Genomic DNA, 20,700 nt, shown 5'->3' on the forward strand with positions numbered 1-20,700 from the left:
ATCCTCCTGTCTCTGCCTCCCAAATGCGGGGATTACAAGCGTGCGCCACCACGCCCGGCCCAGAAAAGATTTTTTTCCTTCCAAGTTCCCCTTGAATTTGCTTCAGAATAAAAGAGGAAGGAAGAAGCACACTGAAGATAGAAATGTAATAAGAGCCTAAGAGCTGTGCGTGGTGGCGCACATTCGTAATTCCAGCGCTTGGGAGGCTGAGATAGGAGGATCACATAGGTTCAAAGCCAGCTTCACCTACTGAGTGAGGCTCTCGGCAACTTAGTGAGACCCTGTTTACAAGTAAAGTATAAAATAGGCCTGAGAGTGTAGCCCGAAGGTAGAAAAGCCCCTGGGTTCCACCCTCACACAGAAAGAAAAAGAAAGAAGAAAGAAAAGAAAGAAAGAAAGAAGGAAGGAAGGAAGGAAGGAAGGAAGGAAGGAAGGAAGGAAGGAAGGAAGGAAGGGGAGGGGATAAGAAATTGGCCAGGACCATGGGATGGGTACTGTCCTATTTTATACTACATATTTTACAATGTGTTTCAAATGTTCAAATAAAAAGTTAAAACACAGCTCCCCGAATGCACCTTAGCTAGGAAGGCCTTTGGGGTTTTTCTTTGGCTTCTCCTTCCTCTTTTGTCAGACTCTATCCTCAATGTCCCCAATGAACTTGAACTTCTTCCTTCAGGAGTCCAGTTCTTCTTGCTCCTCCTCCCCTCCTCCTCCTCCTCCTCCTCCTCCTCCTCCTCCTCCTCCTCCTCCTTCTGCTCCCACTGGCCTATCCAAATAATCACTGAATTCAGCAAAACAAAGGACTCCCCAGGTAACAGGACCCACCTTCCTTCAAAGCACTCTAGTGTCCATCTTTTGTCACTTGAGCATACTTTGGGGGCTTAATCCCCAGCCAAAGTGGTTTATCAAAGTAATTCTCCGAAACCCATACAGCACTTTCCTCAAGAAGAATGCTGGTGAATACAATTTTCTCCATCTTGTTACACTTATTATTCCGGATTCCTTTGCACTTTGTTCAAAAGAAGCCAGTCATTGAAAGTTGATTTTGAGAACGAAAGCTGGTATTCAACAACCTCTGAAAAGAGTGGTTAATTCTATTTGAGTTTCTCTCCATAGCCCCATTCAAAACAGGTTGTGTGTATCTAAGAATAAATGGAGTCGCCACACAAGAGGTTTATTATCAGAGCTAAGCTTTGGGAAGCAACTCCCACTACTTACTGCTGAAAGGAAGGGAGAACAAGAAGAAGGGATACAGCCTGTGATGAATGGAAAGGGGAGGCTAGAGAGGAAGAGGGGGATGGATAAAATGAAGGAAAAGGGGGGAGAGCGGGAGACATTTGCAAAGGCACTGTTACTGTTCACATCATGCAGCTCTCCTAGCTGGGCCGTTCAAAAGAAGGGGAAAAAAGTTATCCATATAAATCAGAGGGTCAGGTTCAACTTCCCAAAGGCTTTGCCCTTCTTTCAGTATCTTTATTTAGCCAGAATTTGGGTTTTTGCTGCTAAGTTATGTGAGGCATGTTGTAATATTTTCACTGCCTCTTTTGATTAAAAAAGATGAACTTAGTCCCAAGGACTCTAAAGACCTATACAGTAAACTATGCCCCTTATTTTATTTTTCTGAACAGGGTAAGTATTTGATGTTGATGTCAAATGAGCCTTTGTTTTCCTTTTTTTATTTTTGTTGTTCTTATAGGGTTTTGTGAAAATGTTGGTATCTTGTTGATGCACCTGCTGAATGGAAAAAAAAAATCCAAGAAGTATAGAGCTCGGTGCCCTGAAGGGGACCAGGGGCCAGATTCTGTCAACAATTGCCTGGTCCTGAAAGAAGCCGGCCTGATGGATTTGTGTTGTCAAATGACAATTGTGACTCCTTGCATCTTAAGAGTCATGCACAAATGGTTCCATCTGAAGCCCTCTGGGTAATAGCCTTCTGAGGTTATGATATCTCTGGATAGAATTCAATAAGAGAAATTGACTTTCAGTTGAACTTGGAATAGAGCCAGGTGAGCCTAACAATACGATATGCTCCTAAAGAAAGAAAATTAGACTGACTCTCTCTCTCTCTCTCTCTCTCTCTCTCTCTCTCTCTCTCTCTCTCTCTCCTTCCTTTCTTCCTGTTCTAACCTTGTTCACACGTGACCTCTTCCTACTTCCACTCCTTCCTCCTATCAGAGAGAGCAGAGCTTTTAAAAATAAAGCTAACACTTAAATCAGAGCACTTTGTGTAGAACAGCACAAGCTCCCACGTGGAGTCCAGAGAATCCACCCTCTCCCAGCTGACCTCTTACTTCTACCAGGAAAATGACACAGAACCATTATACAGGGGGGACCAGGGATTAGCAAGACCACCAGTTTTCCATTACTCCTTCAAATGAAAACTTTAACTTGTTTTCTTTCTACTTTTTTCTCCTTTTAAACTGAGAGGAGGCAAAGCCTGCCCAGACACCATGGCCCAGCATGGCTTTTCCCCCTCCCTCTCTCGCTCTCCCTCTCTTTGCTTGGTTTATTCCTTATTTTGCCAAGATTTTCCTCTGAATAATTACTATTTCTTGGCCTGGAAAAGGTTGTAATTCTCTTTGTCTTTTGCATTTGATCATCCAAGTGGATTAATGTGGGTGTTAAATGGGTGGAAGAAGTCATTTTCTTTGTCAAATTCTCTTAATCGTCCTTTTTATTTCACACTCTCATCCTCACCACCCACACATATCCCTCCTGCCCCTGCAGAAGTGTGTGTGTGTGTGTGTGTGTGTGTGTGTGTGTGTGTGTGTGTGTCCCCTTTCCTAATATTTTCTTTTTGGAGGACATTACATTGACAGCCTGGAGTAAGTAGATACATAAAAGAGAAAATTAAGCAAATGTACAGTGTGTGTGCGTGCGTGTGTGTGTGTGTGTGTGTGTGTGTGTGTGTGTGTCCCCTTTCCTAATATTTTCATTTTGGAGGACATTACATTGACAGCCTGGAGTAAGTAGATACATAAAAGAGAAAATTAAGCAAGTGTACAGTGTGTGTGCGTGCGTGCATGCATGTGTGTGTGTGTGTGTGTGTGTGTGTGTGTGCGTGCGTGTGTGTGTGTGTATTAAACCCAGAGTTTACCACTGGGCTACACCCTCAACCTTTTTATTATTTTATTTTATTTTATTTTACTTTTTGGTACTGGGAATTGAACCTGGGGCATTCTACCTCCAAGCTATACTCCTAGTCCTTCTTATTTTTTTATTTTGAAGCAGGATCTTGCTAAATTGCTGAGGGTCTGCCAAGTTGCCGAGGCTGGCCTCAAACCTGCCATCCTGTCTCAACCTCCCAAGTACTGGAATTATAGGTATATACCACCATGCTCAGATTATTTTTTATTTCGAGACACAGTCTTGCTAAATTAGTGGTGTACTAGCCTCAGACCTGTGATCCTTCTGTCTCAGTCCCCCAAATATCTGGAGTACAGGCTTGCCCTATGGCACCTAGCTAAAGATATAGCTTTATGTCAATCAACTCTGAGTGTGTGAGAGATAGAGAGGAATGTCTGTGTGTGCTTTCCCATTGGTCTATCTAGAACTGTAGCTTAAAATTTGTTCCCCTGGAAAAAATTTATATATATGTAGACACACACACACACAAACACACACATTGATATATATATATATATATATATATATATATATATATATATATATATATATATGTATGTATACATAGTTCTAATGTCACCCGCTCAAGGTGGGGCTGGCATTGAGTTTTGTTTTTCTCTCAGATAAAGCATGGAGGAGACAGCAATTAAATAATATTTAAGCCCAATACCAAGGAAGGTCAACCAGCCCAAGCCCCACAGCCTACTTGGTGAAAAGCAAAGCAACACCTTCTAAATTCAAGTGCAGCGCCCTTGTCTTAGTCCCACCAACCCACTCTCCACGGCCCCTCCCTCTCTCGCCCATCCCTCCTGCATGGCCTCTTGCAGAATCCTGCCATCTGTAATCAGCATGATGATTTAGAGGCTTAAAATTGGCCATGGGTGGATGCGTGGGAAAGTGTTCTACAGACTTGAGACACCTTGAAGGTGGCTTGGCCCTCTGTTTAATACGAAGTACTCCAGAGAGAACAACATCTGGGAGGCAAGCAGCCTGGCAAGGAAATGCAAGGACACTGGCCAATTACTCTCCAGACAGGTAGGAGAACTAAGGATGCAGTCAATGTCTGCAAGCCACGGTCCCCGAAATCAGCGTATGTGAGGCACCACCAGCCATTATCCCCTTTTTATCCAAGCTGTTCCAAAAGTCCTCAAGCTTTTATCCTCATTCCCCAAACTTTCCTAACACACTAAAAATAATAAACTGTGGAGCGTGGTGGCGCACGCTTGTAATTTCCACGCTCGGGAGGCAGAGACAGGAGGATAGCTCAGGTTTGAAGCCAGCCCCACTGGCTCAAGAGACTCTGTTTCCAAATAAATTATAAAATAGGTCTGGGAGTGTAGCCCGAAGGTAGAAGGGTTCCATCCCCAGTACCACCAAAATAAATAAATAAATAAATAAATAAATAAATAAATAAATAATAAAAATAATAAACTGTTAGGGAGACAAATTGTCTTGCATAAATCAGTAAAATCCTTCCTACACCAATTGTCTGTGAAGATCCCCAGACTATGTTATCCCAGGCACCGACGAGGGAGTAAGTATCTGCCAATACGAAGGGCAATTCCCACAGGCATCTGACTTCATGGTCACCCAACCATTAGGACAATGGATGATAATGATGATGATGTTTTCTGTCTGGTCAAAGATGAAAAATAGCCAGGCGTGGTGGCACACGCTTGTAATCCCCGCGCTTGAGAGGCAGAGACAGGAGGATCGCGCTGGTTCAAAGCCAGCCTCGCTGGCTTAAGAGACCCTGTTTCCAAAATATATATATAAAATAGATCTGGGAGTGTAGCCCGGAGGTAGAAGGGTTTCCAGGAACCCCAGTACCACCAAAAAAAAAGATGAAAAATAGATTTTGCCTAATTCTTCTGATTGATTGGTAATGATTATCTCAAACACTATACTTAAAAGAATCCTAAAGCCACATCAAATTCCAGTAGAAAAAAAATACAGGGATCAATTAGTTACATCTGCCATGGGTGGGAGAGGTAACACAGACGTTGCCTATTAGTTATTTCAGCAAAGTGATTACAAGGACGAAGACTGTACATCAGTACTTCAAATCCTGCAAAGCAGAAAGCCAGAGTTGAGTGTTTTTACCACTTAAAAGGCTGTGTTTTGATCAGCTACCATCGGTGAGTCGCTGCAGTGAGCCAGGCATGATACTGGGATCATTACTTAATTTCATGCATTTTTACAAAAATACTGCTGGGTAGCTAACCCCATTTTGCAGCTGACAAAATATAGGTTCAGAAAGGTTAAATAACTTGCTCAGCGTCTCACAGGCAATAAGCAGTGGCGCCAGGACTTGAATAGAGGTCTGTGGCGAAGTCCAAAGCCAAGGATCCTGCCATAAATTCTGCTACCTCCTTTGGATACGAAGAAGGAGTCGGGAAGCGGGAATCCTTGCCAGTTTGCCGCCAAGCCTTATAGGAAAGTCTTCAAACTGTTCATCATTCTTTTTGGCTCCTGACAGCTCCAGCTAATTGTCTGCCATTAGGCAGTTGAGATTTTTAATTACAGTTATATTCAGCTGAGCTGAAATTTCAACTAATTATAATTGAAATTGAGGGCTAAAAAGCAAGTTTCAAAGGTCACCTAGTAGTTTTCTTTGCTCATATAAATGTCTGGGATATTTTTTTCCTTTTTAAATGTTATATAAGAAATATGTATATTTGTATGTATATATGTGTGTGTGTGTGTGTGTGTGTGTGTGTGTGTGTGTGTTCACTGTTGCAAAACCAAATACTATAAGACTATAAGAGACTTAACAATGAAAATGTATAGCTTCCTGTCCCATCCATTTTTGCTTCCAAGAGGCAAACTACTTTGAATCACGCCTATTTTTATTTCTCCTGGTAGTTACTTCCAATCTCTATATAGTAGACGTATAGCTCTATTTTCTGATTTATTATCTTTCGGAATTATCTACGAACTTCCACTATGTTGAATATAAATGCAACTCACCAACACCCACCTTTACCTTCCTTCCCCTCTCACTCCCCGTCACAATGTAGTTATGTTGCCACTTCTGGTTCTGTTTAAATTCAATGCCATCAACTTCAAGACTCATTTCTTGTTCCATCAACTATTCACAATTACTTCCTTCTTCCTCACTTCCATTCCCCAACCCTTGCCAGTGAACTCTGTGGATTACATTATTCAGATAATTATTTTGTTCTGTGTGTAGCCATAGGTGAGTCTTCTGCCTTCTATGCATGGGAATTCTAAAAGCTGGAAACCAGAAACTAATGTTTCTGTTATCTAGAACAAGCAGATTCTCCTTTTTTCCCCTCCATCAATAGATCAAAACCGTGCTGTGGGTGATTTTGCTTTGTACTGGTACCGTGCCTTTATGGGGCAGTTTTGTTGCTATTTTCCTGAAGTTTCTTTTTTTTTCCTTTATCATACTTTCCATAATATTCTAATAGTTGTGCTCAAAGTCTATGTAGACCAATTTAGCCTATAAAATTGCCTGTCCCAGCTTGGTATGATAGCTCACGCTTTTAATATTAGCACTTAGGAGACTGGGACCAGAGAATCACAGGTTGGGGGCCAGCCTCAGAAACTTAGCAAGGTCCTCTGTAACTTAATGAGACCCTGTTTCAAAATAAAAGTAAAATAAAATAGGTTTAAGGGTAGAATGCCCCTAGGTTCAATCCTCAGTATAAATAATAAATAAATAAATAATAAACATTTCCTGTCAACACGATCAAGACCTCTTTCATAGCATCCCATCTTTCTTCTTCAATATGGACTAATTTTTTCTTATATCAGAGGCCAAGGTGCCATCCTGGAATTTCCCCGTGGTGCTTTCTGAGTTGGAAGTTTTGTCTTCCTTTGTTCACTCCTTTGACTTTTGTCCCCTGAGAGATGTTCTGTAATAGTTTCCTAAAACAAGGAGCATGGTCATAATCTTTTGAGTTCTGGAAAAAAAAATCTTTAGTCTGTCTTCAAACTTAATTGATATTTTGGCTAGGTATAAAATGCTAAGACAAAAATCACATTTAGTCAGACCTTTGTAAACACTGTTCTGTGTCCTCTTGCATGTAATGTTACTGTTAAAAAGTTTAATGCCAGATTGATTCCAATTTCTTTGTAAGCAGCCTGCTTTTCCTCTCAGAAAATTTTTAAGATCCCTTTATCTCCAGTAAAACAAAAGTTTATGGGTATTTTTTTGTTTGAATAACTTATCTTACTTCACTTATCCTATCCAATATTTAGAAGGCTCTTTTAATCTGAAAGTTTTTATCCCCCTCTAATTTTGAAAATACATATTTTTGCATATTTATTTAATAAGTTACTTTTATCTGGTGTCCTCTATCAATACCAGAACTCCTATCGAAGCCATCCTCTTATTCGAAGGATGCCTTTCCCAAATTGACACTCTTTACTTTTACTCCTTTTTTCTTTCATTTTTCTTTTTTATTCTAATTTCTTAGCAATTTCTTTACTTTATTTTCCAATCCTTATAATAGCACATTTTGTTAGCAATCATCTTTTACATTTCCAACATTTCTTTACTTTATCCTTTTATCTTTTTAGAATATTTCTCTTGGGTTTTTTTTTTTTTTTTTTTGTGTGTGTGTGTGTGTGTGTGTGTGTGTGTGTGTGTGTGTGTGTGGCACTGGGGTTCCTGGAAGCCCTTCTACCTCGGGGCTACACTCCCAGACCTATTTTGTATTTTTTTTATTTGTAAACAGGGTCTCTTAAGCCAGAGAGGCTGGCTTGGAACCATAGCAATCCTCATGTTTTCGTCTCCCAAGCGCGGGGATTACAAGCGTGCGCCACCACGCCCAGCCGAATATTTCTCTTGTTTTATGGATACAATATTTTCCCAAGTCTCTGAAGAAACTAGAAATTTTTTAATATTTCTTCTTCCCTCAAATTATTTCCGTTTTTACCAGGTAAGTTTTTATTTATCTTGGCCACTGCCTTTTATATTATAGGCTTTTTTCAAATGTTCTAATAATCCTCAGATGTTTTCTTATATTTAAGAAGGAAGCAATAGAACTGACCAGGAGCTCTGTGGAAGAAGCTTTGCCTTATCAAATTGCAGATTTTACTCGAAGTAAATAAGTGGTAAACTGGCTTTTACATTTGGACCCCTACGTTCCAGATGAGGAGAACCTTATGCTGGGGCAAAACCCCCAATTGCCTAAGGACACGAGGTGATCTGGGTTGTAAAGGAAAGACAAAGGCGATGTGGTCAACAGCTCCCTGAATCTTCAATTAGTTCTGTTTCCAGCCCCACTTCCTACTTCAACCCTCTGGCACGCCTGCTCTCTCCAGGGGCAAAGCCACCTTATCCTTCAGTTGGGCAACAGGTATTCTCCTTTTTATAAAGCTGAAGTGCACATTCCTGCCCTGAAGCCTTCTTCACTCCCTTTTATTAGCCAATTATTTATCCATATGCTTTCTACCTTCCAGAGATTTTTGAAAGATATCAACCTTGGAGCATTGCTACCCAAATATATACTTTTTTGATTGCTACAAGAGCCTTTTATTTATTACTATAATTTAATGCAGAGAAAGAGAGATGGCTTCTGCCATCTCAAACCTGAACTCCACACAAGGGTTTTCAAACAGTGTTCTGCAAAGCCTCAGGCTGCCAAGCCCATGGGCAGAAAGGCAGTGGAAAGAACAAAGAGATGACACTAAAATAAGACTGATGAGCAGGTGAAACATCCCCACCTCACCTAGAGCTGTCTACTATTATTTATTGTGCAGATTTCACTGGATTAAATTTTCCTACCAGAAACAATCAAAGGATAATGTGAAAAAAAAATAAAATCAAGTGCTATACTAAGTCACCCAGAAAACATGGGATAAAGGAGTGAGCACCTGGGAGAGGTGGACCTTGGAGTGAGCCCTGAGACTGAAAAGGTTATGTGGGGGCCAGATTACGCAGAGCCTTTTAAGCTATGTGAACAAGTCTGGGCTTTCTTCTAAACACGAAAAAGCAACTCAATGGCGTAAAACAAGGACGTGAGAGGACTGAGCATCCGCATAAGGTCACCCTGACTCAGATGGACAGAGGTGGTCGCCAGCAAGCGAGTGAGGACTCTCTGGAGTTTCCTCTCACTTGCCCCTCCCCACGGTCCCACGGAGGCAGCACAGGCAGATATTATTGCTATTTTTTTTTTTTTTTGGTGGCACTGGGGTTCCTGGAAGCCCTTCTACCTCCGGGCTGCACTCCCAGACCTATTTTTTACATTTTTATTTGGAAACAGGGTCTCCTAAGCCAGCACGCGCAGCTGGCTTTGAACCTGCGCGATCCTTCTGTCTCTGCCTCCCAAGCGCGGGGATTACAAGCGTGCGCCACCATGCCTCGCATGATTTTATTGCTATTTCTATTTCCCAGGTGAGGAAGCTGAGCCTCAGAGACAGGATATGGGTTGCTTAAAGTTACATTAGTAGTTAATGTCAGAGCAAGGCCAGGCCAGGAACCCACCTTTTTAAACTCCTATTGGACAGGTGCAATGGGGTGATAGTGAACCAAGGATGTTTGGTCAAGATTGACCAGTGGGTGTCTCAGGACAACCTGGAGGACCACGCTGCCCCTCCTGGATCCATTCCCCACACTCCTGGGAACTCCTGTCATCAACTCCTCAGCTCTTTAGAGCCTTGCCTCAGAGTCATCCCAGGTGATCTAGAGTTCAGAGAACTAGAATGCAAAAGGGAGGAATAATGTTTATTCATCATCTACTATATACCCTTCCCTCTCCTCCAAAACTCCTTTATGAATACTCCACTAGGTTGAATCGTGTCCCAAATTTTTGTGTGCACCAAGAGCCTCAGAAAGTGGCCGTATTTGAAAATAAAGTCTTTGCAGATATAATTATTTAAGATGGACTCATAATGGATTAAGGAGAGTTCTCAATCAACTAACTGGTAGTCTTAAAAAAATACAGGGACACACAGAAGAATACAGAAATGTAAACATACAGAAACACACGGGAAAGATGACCACAAAATGATAAAGCTAGAGACTGGAGTGATGTTGCTGCAAAGCAACGGAGGCGAGGGACTGACTGCCAGAAGCCACCAGAAGCTGGAAAGGGCAAGGATGGGTGGTCCCCCTGCAGGTTTCAGGGGGAGCATGAGTCTGCTGACGTCTTGACTGCATACCTCAAGCCTCTAGAACCTCAAAAAAATCATAATAATAATTACTGTTACTTTAGGTCACCCAATTTGTGGTAATTTGTTACACCAGGTCTAGGAGATAAATATAAATACTGCATTCAAAGCAAGGCAAAAACAAGAAAAAGAAGAAAATAATTATATCTAGAATAGTGACTCCCCCAAAAAATATATATATGTATATATATGTATATATGTATATATGTATATATATAATATAGGAATATATCATTTCCTCTGTGTGTATATATATATTTCCTATATATACATATATATTTCCTATTTCCTATATATCATAAGAATATATCATATCCATACATATATATGTATACACACACACATGCATGCACACACACACATACATATATATATATATATATATATATATATATATATATATATAATAGGAAAGATTCCATAGAAAATAGTACAAACTGATCCCACTGGTTTTGATACAATTCCAAATGCTGTCCTGGGTGCTAAATTTATAAAATGAGGCTGATGGCATCTAAAATATGAGCTTTGAGAGAAAAGAAACTCTGCAGAGCTGTGGTCCAGGAAAACAGATTTCCCACTGGCCAGTGCATATTGGCGTGTTGAGTTGCTAGGCCCCGGACACTGCTCCACACTGGAGAAGCCACCACTTCTCAGTGGTATGCTGCGCCCTCGCTATGCTAGACACCCACAGGCATAGCCTCACGTTACCCTCACAACATCCGTCTGGCAGATACTAAGCACTCAATTAAAGCCTGGTATGGTGGTGCCCCAGTACTTGGGAGGCTGAGACAGGAGGATCGCGGTTCACAGCTAGCCTCAGATACTTAGTGAGGCCCTCTGCAACTTAGTGAGACCCTGTTTTAAAATAAAGAATAAAAAATAGATCTGGGGGTATAGCTCAGAGGTAGAATGCCTCTGGTTCAATCCCCAGTACTGAAAAAATAATAATTGGCACTCAATTACCATTTATTGACCACCAGTCTAACACTGAAAGGCGGGTACCAGCCTGCTTCAGGAAGGCATGTGCTCTACAGTATCTTTCAGTGTTTGAGTGCTCCATCTTTGAGTGCCCCGTCTTTGAGTGATACAATTTACTGCCTCCATCTCTTAGCAAACCAGCACACAGCCAATTTCAAGGAAAGGCTTTCCTAGTCACTGAAATCTCCCTGTTTCCTGGGCTCTGGCTAAACCCAGAAGTAAACACACTTTGGGCAAAGCAAAACTCTTTTTTGTGTTGGCTTCTTGCCCTTGTTAAACTGAGAGAACAAAAGTCTAAAGGTGATTTATGGCCATTTATGTTTATCCTTGGTATAGAGATGTCAAGCATATATGCACGTACACATCACATGCCCTTCTCCCAGACACACATGCCCCAGCCACGTGCCTGTCACCAAGGCCCTACTGGCCCCGTTGGTATCTTGATGGGTGAGGGGAGGTGGAAAGCAAGAAAGAGCAAACATACTCAAAGTTAACCACAGGCTGATAGATTTCCCAGGGGAAGCCTTTAAGACCAGGTGGCCTTTACCTCCCAAGATGGACTTTTCAAAGTACCTGTTGTAGAGGAGCAAAACTAAGGAAAAGTTAGAAGCCTCTTGTGATCTAAAGTGAAGAAGACAAGCAGAAAACAATCTGGGCTGAGAAAGTGGAGTCTGGGGCTGTAACCCATCCTAATGTCAATCACTGGCTATGTGGTCTCAAAAGAGTCAGCCTCGTTCAACAAAAGATGGACCATCCACCAGGCTCCGCACAGTCCCTCATCCACTGAGCAAGTCTTCTCAGCACCTGCCCCAGGTCTCATCGGCCCAGGCCTCTCCCTGCCCCACACGGCTGCCCACATCTCCTCTGCTTTCTCATGGCTTTCCCCTCCCAATCCTGAGTGCTCAAAACCAACCCTCCCTTCACCACTAAATCCCAATGATTGTACAAAGCCTTCCCTGGCCACTTCAGCTTGGAATACTCTCATTTTTAAACTCCTATAGCACTTCACCTATGATGAAATTCACCCGTCTCTCTATTTCATATCTTATTTCTTTGATATATTTGTTCACACGCCTTCCATTTCGTCTGTGAGTTGCTGGAGGGCACAGTTTGCATCTGATTCAGCTTTGAGTCCCCTGTCACCCTTAGCATGTGTTCAGAAAACTAACTTTCCCCAGATCTCATTAGTTATAAACTTTATCGCTGGTTCTCATTTCATTTTTGTTCAGGGCCAGAATACCAGAAAAATAATAAAGTGGGTTCACGTAAATGCTTCCAGGTCATATGACGAATAAAACTTTACACATGCGCTTTAAGCCTTGGGATGCATAAATAACTGCATGTTTTTTAAAAAGACAATTGGAAGAAAGTCCCACCCTTCATTTGTTTGTTTGAGTCTAGCTCTAAGGAGAGGACCTAGTCTGTAGGACAGCTATCATCAAAGGGTCCCAAAATCTTTTAGCCCAAGCAGGTGTACTTAGGGCTGGGTCTAGTCTCTGGATTTCATGTATACTCCCTAGAAAGACATTTGTAGGTTACTTTGGAAGCTGGTGGTAGTGAGGAGAAGAAAATGTTTGCTCAGCAGCAGTTTAATGCAAAAAAAAAAAGTTCCCCCTCCCAGGGCAGCTCTTATCCATGCAGCCTGACCTCGGTCTGGAGGATTAGGACATTTCTTGAAGAATAATGGGTCTGTTTACCTTTGGAGTCATAACCTGTTTCTTCTAATTAAGACAAACATTATACTTCAGCATAACATGAAGAAATGAAGAAAGCAAGAAGGTTCTGAAAAATGAAGCACTTTTGTAAATTACCTAATCCTATTTGTTTCGTTTCCCAGGTGTTACTAGCCGCTCCTACTTGAAGCCTGGCATGGCAAACACCATCTATTTGTCCTGCGGTGACAGGCTGAAATTATTTTTAAGGCCATCTCTGTGATTACAAGTCCAGGAAACTGCCATAAATTACCAGGTAGAGCATCTATTTGCAAATATCATAAGCAATCAGAAACAGTATATATAACCACAAATAAATACCACAGTGTTTCCCCTTTGACAGCAATCAGATAAAGCCAGGTAGGTGCTGACCGGTCCGTCACTCTTTGGTGAAGGAGACCTTCCATTCCTGCTAGAGGGAGCTTGGCTGTTTACATGGGCAGCTTGAGAAAAATCAACTGTGTGCAATCCTATCCCAAATGCTTGCGCCCTAAATATCAGTAATCAGACACCACTAATCATCCTTTCGAGGCACATACTGATTTGCTCCTTGGGACTTCTTTTTGTGTATGTTACTGGGGGTGGAACCCAGGGGCATTTCTACCTCTGGGCTATTCCCCCAGACCTATTTTATACTTTATTTTGAAACTGGGTCTCACTAAGTTGCTGAACCTCACTACGTAGCTGAGGCTAGCTTTGAACCTGTGCAATCCTCCTGTCTCAGCCAGGCCCGAGCGCTGGGATTACACGCGTGTGCCACCACACCCGGCTGCATCTTGGGAGTTCAAATGCTTGAGAACTCTGTTCTGACATTAGACGGTAGAGTTCCCGTGGCCTCCTAGCTTTACGATTTGCCAGTCAGGCCACATAAAGAAAGCTACTAAGATTCTCTTAGCTCAGTTTCCCTATGTGGAAATAGAAACAATAGTGCCTTCCCTGTACAATTAAGGTAAAGGGTAAATCGGCCATTGTAGATAAATCACTTAGCACAGTGCTTGACATAGAAAGACTAATTTAAAAAATGTTCACTGCTACTATTCCTCAATGTGTTTGCTGCTTGAAATGGCGCTTGACCTGCTTTGTCATGTTTTATATAGTTTACAAAATCAGTGAGAAGAGAGAATGCTTTGTGTTACTTACACACACACACACACACACACACACACACACACAAGACTACTTTTTTTTTTTTTGGTGGTAGTACTGGGGGTGGAACCCAGAGGCTTTCTACCTCCAGGCACATTTTATATTTTATTTGGAAACAGGGTCTCACCAAGTTGCTGAGAGCCTCACTAAGTAGCTGAGGCTGGCTTCGAACCCGTGCGATCCTCCTGTCTCAGCCTCCCAAGCGCGGGGATTACAAGCGTGCGCCACCACACCGGGCCAAGACTATACTTTAACAATGTAGTTCTTGATGGCATTCAGCTGGGAGCTCCTCTGAGACCATCATGTTACAAAATGTAGCCTGCATCCCCCTGTGTTAGTCAGCTTCTATTACCAGAAAAAAAATCTGAGATAATTAGCATACACAGAGGAAAGATTAATTTGGGTTCCTGTCTATACTTGGTTGGTCCCAGTGCTTTGGGCCCGTGCAAAGGCAGCACATCATGGTGGCAGCATGAGCAGAGAAAAAAATATTTACCTCATGGCCAAGATGTAAAAGAGCCAAAGGGAAAGGAGTTGGGTTCCCATTACCTCCTTCAAAGCCATGCTCCCAGAGACCAGAAGAACTCCCGCCTTTGAGAGACAATTATCCAGCTCATAGAAAGCACCCCTCAAAAGCACAGCTTGAGACCAAGGCTTGGGTGCAGTTTGTTTATATGGGAGTGCGATTCCAGAAGGCAGAAATAAGGCAAGAGGAAGGAAGTGGGGAAGAGGAACAAAATCAGCATGGGGACAGATGCGTTATTGAGTTTACCTCCATTCCAAAGGATTGGGCACTGGGTCCTTCAGGCCCATATGAGATGCTGGTGATGTCCAGGGAAGAAGAGAGAAAGCATAGATCTGTCACCTCCTGTTGCTCCTTGGTCCAGGGTTGTCCTGTGGACAGTAACCTCCTGTGAAATATTGGATTGTGGATGCATGAACCCCCTGCTGCAGCAATGAAGAAGATTCAAAGTCAAGACCACAGGTCACGGATCACATCCATGGAGCTGGTGGAAGCCTGTGCCAGGCTGGTCACCACTAAAATGACTGGAATAAGAGATAAAGTCAAAAAGGTGAAGAACTTGAAATAGGTTTAAACAATTGAGCTTTTTTCTGAAACATATGCCATCTCCAAACCTTCTTAAGCCCATGGCAATAGACAATTAGAACTTGATTGTTTCTTGGCTTCTGACTTAAACTATCTATCTGAAGGAGAGTCTCAAAGCTTGCAAATCTATGTACCTTTAACAGAACCATGATGATTATGATAAGCAGACACCTAGTGGATGATAGGGTTCTCCCAGTAAAAGAAACTGTGGCTTCCCTGAAGGCAGCTCTTCCTTCTTCTCATGGTCCTACTAGACTAGTATGGCCTTTGGCTAGTGGAGTTAGTCATTCAATACTGATTTCTAATAATAATAACCAAAAAGTATCATTATAATCAGCACCTATGATACCTTGCTGAAATCATAACCAAAACTCACAGCATTGTTAAGTGTTACTTTGCCTAGAAGGTAGACAATCCACTCTCTTATATGCATCATGCTAAACAGACCCAGAGGGATAATCTGAAGTTGGACAGGTATCAAGATTACAAGCATGGTGGCGCATGCTTTTAATCCCAGCAATCGAGATGCAGAGACCGGAGGATCGCAGTTCTCGGACAGCCTCAGCTACTTAGCAAGGCCCTTTACAACTCAGTGAGACCCTGTTTCAATAAAAAGAAAAAAACTAAACAATAGGTCTGGGGGTGTAGCTCAGAGGTAGAATGCCCCTGGGCTTTATCCCCAGGACAGAAAAAAAATGATTGCCTTAATTTTATAAGAGCACAACTCTAACAATAAATGCCAATCAGCTATAATGGCCACTCAATACACACCCAATTCCAAGATATGTTAGGGCTTTACGCTATGGATCTATTGTCACTGGTCAAAGTATACAGCAACTATTAAGTTTTAGAGGTGACTTTCAAAGGTCATCAAATTTTCAATGGCCTTTTCTATTTCCTTCCTCTACTTCACTCCAAAGTTGACTCCCTCCTATTTAGACAATTCTGTTTTGATTTTTTTAATACACATCTCTTAGTGTCAAGATAAAAACAGAGGAAGAATTTAGGGGCATTTAAAAAAAAAACTACCAGTGGAAAAATTCATGTATAGGTACCAGAAAGATCAGTCCTATATCTTCTTTTTATTTAACATCATTGGTCCCCAATTTCCTCATCAGATCAGAAATTTTGTGTATGAAGCCCACAATGTATTGTAAACACTTGGCTAATGGGAATGATGATTTCCTTCCTATCGCATTATAGAGATAGATGATAGGACTTTCTTAACTGAAATTTCCTTGTAAGCTTGATAAAAGTTATGAGAGTCATTGACTGATGGGACAGGCATTTTATTTACTGATAGTACACCCCCAGTGCCTACTTTTATACAAGGATGGGAACCTGCAAACAAACCTGGCCCAACTAGAATATAACAAGGAATTCTCTTATCAGTCTCATGACAGTGCTAGCTGTGACTTGCTCAAAATACTGAGCAAAGAAACCCCTTTTGGAAACAAACAGTCTATAGGTTTTAGGAGAGGAAAAAAGAAAGCAAAAAATTCCAAGTGGGGGAAGTAAGGAGAGAAAATCCTATATCACTTATCTGCCTGAAGTTAAAGGAGCCTCTTAGTATCTGCACGTGTTATAAATAATGCAGTCGCCTCTGTGCAATCGTACAGTGCTAATGGAGCCAGTGAAGCCCACAGTATATAATATTTATTTGCAAGAGAAAATGATTTCATTTTCATTTTATTTCTGGTACAGCAAAGCATTCGAGTAGCACACGATGAGTCTTTCAATTACATGTTTAATTCATTCAGACGATTTGCGCACAGCAAGATCTTAATCCCGGGGATTCTTAGTAAGAGTGCTATTAGGTTAATACAGTTCTCCAAAACTTCTTGGATTGGATTCTACTTAACGCTATTTCAAAGACTGAGTCATAGAAGTGCACCTCCCACCACCGGAGGTCCAGCTGGCAATAGTAAAGCTTCCCCCAGCCATTTCAGTTCCTCAGAAATGGCTTCATGCATCCCCAAGGCAGACTCTCCCAAGCCAACTATACACTTAGGACCCTGTATCTCTCTCTCTCATGCTTGCAATTCAGTAGTCACGTGCATAATTATTTTTAATTATCTAAGTCCCACACTGCTACATTTACTAGAATGCAAACTCTGCATGCTCAAAGACTATGCTTTATTCATCTCTAGTGCCCCAAAACAATGCCTAGCTTAGGGTAAGTGCATGACCCAATTTGATGACTAGTCTTCAATACAGAATTGTTTATTCTGGCAAAATAAAGTGTATATGAAGTGTACACACATATATGATATACACATTAATATACATATTTCACATGTATATTATACATATGATATAAAGTATACATATACATGTGATACCTAATATAATATACATATGATATAAAGTATAGATGTATTCCCAATATAAATATGATGCAATATTATGGAGCGATTACCCCTCATGATACAGATGCGTAGTTATTGACAGAAAAAGTAATCAATATATTTGTTTTCCAAATCAAGTTATAAACAGTGTGCATAGTAGAGTAAGTAGAATGTGATACTTAAGATTTTCAAATAAATGTAGGTAAGTCAACCTCAGTAAGCATCATTCCTCATCTGTAAAAGAAAGACTAATAACATTTCTAGTATAAAGAGATGTTGGAAGGATTGGGGGTGAGAATCAATTAAATAAAATAAGGTAAAATTAAAAGTATCAGCAAAGTGCCAAGATATGCAAAGTCTATGATGAATACTAGCTATATTTAAAAAGATTATCTCATTTTACAGGGAAAAATACATTTCATGTAAGCATAAAAAAACTCTTAAACAACTCACACCAAATTATTAATGTGAATATGATAGTGAAAATGAGATTTTAGTTTTTTTATTTTTTATCATTATTTTTTGCAGGTCTGGGGATGGAATCCAGAGGCATTTGACCTCCGAGCTATACCCCCTGCCCAATTTTTTAATTCTTTACTTTGAAACAGAGTCTCACTGTGTTGTGGAGAGCCTCACTAAGTAGCTGAGGCTGTCCTCGAACCGCTATCCTCCGGTCTCAGGCTCCCAAATGCTGGAATTACAAACGTGCATCACCACGCCCGACGGAGATTTTAGTTTTTTTTAAAGATTTATTTTCAGCAGGGTGTAGTGGCTCACACCTGTAATCCCAGTACTTGGGAGGCAGAGACAAGAGGATCACAGGTTCAAGGCCAGTCTCAGCAACTTAGTGAGACCCTGTCTCAAAGAAAATAAATAAAATAGGGATGGGGGTGTAGCTCAGAGGTAGAGTGCCTCTTGGTTCAACCTGCAGTACAAAATAAATAAATAATTAAATAAATAATTTCTTTTTTCTTCAGTGGGTCTAGTTTGATCATGCCCTTATTTTAAAGCAGAATCTTTTGAAGATGGCTTGTCCACAAAAATGCTCTTGGGCTTTTATGAGATAGGAAGACGAGTGAAGGCTGAAGAAAGGTGTCTATCTGGTCTCCATCCCTAAATTCCTTTTGAAGTAACAGAAGAACTGCAAAGCAAAACAGATTTTTTTTGAGTTGCTACTAAGATGTCAAGATTTCTAGGAAATTTGAGAATTTTCTAGAAAAAGCAGGTGAAACATTAAAGAACTCACGTGTTTAAAAGAGCAAGTGAGAAGTCCTCCGAAAAGAACTCTGCAGCAGCCTTGTGATGAGAGGGGGGGGGATGGAAGCAGCGGTGGCGGCGGGCCTGTCAGAGCGCAAGAAGAGTGGCAGAACCACCTTCTCACGGCGCCTGCGCGGAGTGACCTCAGCTCCGCCCTATGGGCACCTCGACGCCAGAGATTCTCAGAACAGATGCTGGGGCTTAGACAAAAAATGAAAAGAAGAGAAGGAAGGGAGGAAGGAAGGAAGGAAGGAAGGAAGGAAGGAAGGAAGGAAGGAAGGAAGGAAGGAAGGAAATTCCACATATCTAACTTTAGGGTACTTCAAGGGAAGAAACAAAGCTCCTTCTGAAGGCAAAACCGCACTAAGAAAACATATCTAAGCTACCAGTTATGATCATTGACACACACTTACCTACATGAACTGCTCTAAACTATTGCCAAATATTCAATAGAAATCCAAAGAGGAAGGAAGGAAGGGAGGGAGGAAGGAAGGAAGGAACGGGAAAAGTGCTTAAAATCAGTAAGAACAGTTTTGTTTATATTTTTTCTTTTTTTTAATAAAAAAGCAAAGTAAGCCAGGTGTGGTGGCACATGCCTATAATCTCCTCAATACTTGGGAGGCTGAGATAGGAGGATGGCGGGTTCACAACCAGCCTCAGCTACTTAATGAGGCCCTCTGCAACTTAGTGAAGATCCTGTTTCAAAATAAAGAATAAAAATAGAGCCAAGGGTGTAGCTCTCAGAGATAGAATGCCCCTGGGATCCATCTCCAGTACTGAAAGAAAAAAAAATAACATAGATATATGATTAGGCAATTAGCAGAAAGAACATGCAACTTTAGGAATCAAAGAAATTAATGTTAAAGTAATATAATGATACTGTTTTTGTCTCTAAGATTGGCAACTTTTTTTGTAGTGGGGATTGAATGCCAGAGGCGTTCTACCTCCAAGCTATACCCCCCAGCCCAATTCTTTATATCTTATTTGGAAACAGGGTCTCACTAGGTTGCTGAGAGCCTCACTAAGTTGCTGAGGCTGGTCTCAAACCTGTGATCCTCCTGTCCCAGCCTCCCAATCTCTGGGATTACAAGCGTGTACCACCATGCCTGGCAGCAGAAATTTTAAAGATTGACAATAGTCGTGTATGGAAAGAATATGATAAAATGAACAAACATACATTTTGGTGAAGAGGTAACTCAGTACAGGCTTTTGGGTGGACATTTTGACAGTATCTTGTCAAATGTGCAAATACGGGCTCTTCCGCTTCTGAGACTAAATCCTACGAAATTCTCATACGCATGGCACAAGCCATGCCACATGTACTGGAATATTCACTGATCCTTTTTTCATTAAATGAAGCCCAATGTCTTCCATTAGGACAATGGTCACAAGGAACTGTTCAGCAATGCAGTCACAAAGACAACTGAGGTAGAGCCGCATGTATCCAGATGGAGAGAGTCCTAAGATACATCATAAAAAGAGAAGAACCAACCATGTAATAACAGCAAGATTCCATTTATTTTAAAACTATATATATGTATGTTTTATATCTATAAATAAGTGCATTTAAGAGGTCTTAATGATATAACCGGGCGTGGTGGCGAACGCCTGTAATCCCCGCGCTTGGGAGGTGAAGACAGGAGGATCGCTCAGGTTCAAAGCCAGCCACGCTGGCTTAAGAGACCCTGTTTCCAAATAAAAAATATAAAAAATAGGTCTGGGAGTATAGCTCGGAGGCAGAAGGGCTCCCAGGAACCCCAGTACCACCAAAAAAAATTTTTTTAAAGGTCTTAATGATATAAATCAATTTACTTTGATCATTTTCTTTCATTTTGGCTTTTTGTTCTATATATTCACACATATGTAAATATCTGTACTGATT

The sequence above is a fragment of the Muscardinus avellanarius genome (assembly GCF_963383645.1).
Source record: "Muscardinus avellanarius genome assembly, chromosome: 15".
Classification (NCBI taxonomy): Eukaryota; Metazoa; Chordata; class Mammalia; order Rodentia; family Gliridae; genus Muscardinus; species Muscardinus avellanarius.